Source organism: Oryzias melastigma, linkage group LG1 (genome assembly GCF_002922805.2).
Source record: "Oryzias melastigma strain HK-1 linkage group LG1, ASM292280v2, whole genome shotgun sequence".
NCBI lineage: Eukaryota > Metazoa > Chordata > Actinopteri > Beloniformes > Adrianichthyidae > Oryzias > Oryzias melastigma.
In genome coordinates this window covers 13295681-13298563 of record NC_050512.1, presented here as the reverse complement: position 1 = coordinate 13298563, position 2883 = coordinate 13295681, and the positions used below count along the sequence as shown (strand labels likewise).

Genomic DNA, 2883 nt, shown 5'->3' with positions numbered 1-2883 from the left:
AAAAAAAAAAAAACAGGTGTACGGTTTCATCACAGGGACGCCCCCTCTCGCTCCAGAGCCGCTGTCGCTCTCGCTGCTGGAGCTCCAGCCGCGCGCGTCGAAGTGAGAACTTTTCTTCTGTCACACATGGAGGACGCCCGCTCTCTGACGTGAATTCTGTGGGGAGAATAAGGTAAGCAGCGCCTTTATTGGATATCGCATTCAAATAAAAGTTCCGACGCTGGAGCGCGCGCGGACGGAACCGCGTTCCTGCGCGGAGTCTGCAGAAACTGCATCAGCTCCGGCGCGATGCGGCGCGCGGCGTTTTATGTGCATTCCTGCGGACTGCTGGTCCTTCTGCATCAAAGCACGATACGAACCGAACCGGGAAACCAAACGCTGTTAAAGATAATCACTGAGTGTAAAAGCCAAGTCAATATAAGGAAGGATGCAAACTCAAAAAAAGCTTGGAAGCAGTATAACCCACATCTTTCATGCTGATCTCTATTGTTATATCCTGGATCTGGAACAGACAATCTTAGGAATCTTGGTTTTAATACATGTTTTTTTTTCTACCTTTTTTTTTAGTTTCATTTTTGCGGCTTGAAGCTGTTTATTTAAACTGATTCATCACAAGTCTAAGAAAAAGTGTAAATGTATGCTTTGAATGACCTGCATCTCTCCATAGCTTTCCGCTTTGAAGGGATGATGTCAGCAGGAAATGATTTAAGAAAATAAAAGCTCCAATTGATTGGATCTGGGTGGTTAATTTGAATGTTTGGTGAACATGGAGAGGGAAGGGGAGGCACACAGGCTTCAATGTGTAATATTATCTCTCTGGGAACCTCATACCACTCCCACCAAGGCCTGCCTGCCCTACAGGTGCACCTGAATGGTGTATTTCTATTTACATTGGCGCATACTCGACTGAGGAGAGGAAACGCCACACCGACCAACATAGAGTAAAATTAAGTATTTATTTCTGAATCAAATGATACACCCTGGTTTTCTCACCTTTATTATCTTCTTGTTTTCTTTCAGTGCATTCATGGGTGTTTCTTTTCCCTTCTGTGTTTCTTCATCTGTTTCTGTTTCGCTGGCGCTCTTCAAACATTGATGTCATGACTCAAGTGGCGAGGTGTTAAAGCCGTGTCTAATACAAACGCCTACAGGCTCTGCCTGCTGGATGTGCCAGTTTTCTTCTGCTCTTTCAGGAGACCTTTAACACACGTCTTTCCGTCTACCAACATGTCTGACATCAAGATTTTGCTCAGGGCGGCTTGCCAAGTATAGTAGTATTGTAGTTTTAAAGCACTTTCTGCTTGATTTTTTTTAAATACTGTTTTAAGGTGAACAACATAGGAAAATAAAATGTGTGTACAATTTTTTGCATAACAAGATCTGATTATGTGAACACTCAGACATTAACCACAATCATAGTTACACTAAAACAGTGAAATGGGACAGTATGGACCCTTGTTTCCTATTGTCTAAAGACCCCCTCCAATGGAAAATCATATTTTTAACATGTTATAATATGTTACTATGGCATTTTTCTGAGGAAGAGAAAAAAAAAGCAAGATTAACATTGCATTTTAGAGTATTTCTTTATTTAAATTAGGCACAGACACAAAAATGCTGTTTGAAAAAGTTTGTAGTGTTGACGTAGGTGCAGACCATACAGTTGGCAGACCATAAGTTCCCTTCTTTGCTCCATTCTGATGGATCCACTTGCAGAAAAAAAGATCCATATATGTCTTTGCTTTCCAGCTGACATCTGTCTCAACACTGTACAAATGGATAACTCCAATATTGCTTACCTTTTTTGTTGCACCGGTAATGTTAGGTTGCGGGTCAGAGGGGCTGTAAGCTAGTGGGAGAGAGTGTAAACAAATGGATGATGGGAAGTCATGTCAGGCTGTGCCAACAAACCTGCCCACAACTTAGAGGGGAATTTCTAATGAACTTATGCTGCTCTGCAGAAACTATATCCTAGAAAACTACACAGGTTTTTGGATTTTGGCTAAGAACGGCATCATCATCATTAAAAGTCCACTGGAAAGACTTTTAAAGTAGATTAAAAAGATGATTGGAGTGTGACTTTAACTTAAACTTCGCTAGAATCTTCCATCGGAGAAAAAAAATTGGTGGAAACGAGGCACAACTGTTTTTAAAGGTTCCATGTAGGGCTGCATAAAATGAGGAAAACTTTCAATGTGAGATATTTTAGTGATCAATATTGTGATGACAATACAATACACGAACAAATAGAAAAAAAAGCACAATGCATAATTTCATTTCACTGCAACAGTTTTATTGAAATAAAAGTCAACATAACTTAAGTAACAGGTCATGTGTGTTCAATGCATGTGGCTTTCACTTTTTTTAAACCTATCGAAGTGTCGCTTCTTCTATTCCAAACTCCCTCTGTTTTTTATATCCCGCCACTTACTTAACTCGGAATAGCACGGACTTGGAGAAGCTGATAATGAATTAGGTGTTGAAACCATACGAGTGAGACCATGCTGACGTGAATACTGTAGTCTGGATTTGCTTGGAGGTCAAAGTGTCAGTGTGCTTTAGTGCGAGTTTGTGTCAGTTCCTGCAAACAAAAAAAAAAAATAAAACAAAAAAAAGAGTCTCCTCTGGTACTTTAACGAAGCCATTCAGGAGCTTGTGTGAGGTTCAATTGTTTATTTGAAGTTAAGCCTTTGATGGCAAAACCTAGTCAGTCACACCAATGTCCAAATGAGAACATTCACTCAATGGTTTTTATTTCCTGGTATTTGTCAGATGTTTAATGCATGCCTCACCAGGACGTGTTTTTGTCGAGGGTCGCATTAGGCTGCAGGATAAAAGCATGTCATCGATAATATTTGTAGTATAAGTGAAGTGGCAGCTTTA

General features: G+C 40.4%; 1 protein-coding gene across 11 annotated transcripts in view; it reads left to right on the top strand.

Annotated features, from left to right (window-relative positions):
* Positions 1 to 2883, top strand: part of sorbs2a (sorbin and SH3 domain containing 2a) — a gene marked incomplete at its 5' end in the record, with an annotated part of 44994 nt that continues 42111 nt past the window's right edge. For all 11 annotated transcript variants that reach the window (XM_036212033.1, XM_036212039.1, XM_036212036.1 and 8 more), the window contains 1 exon segment: positions 1 to 172.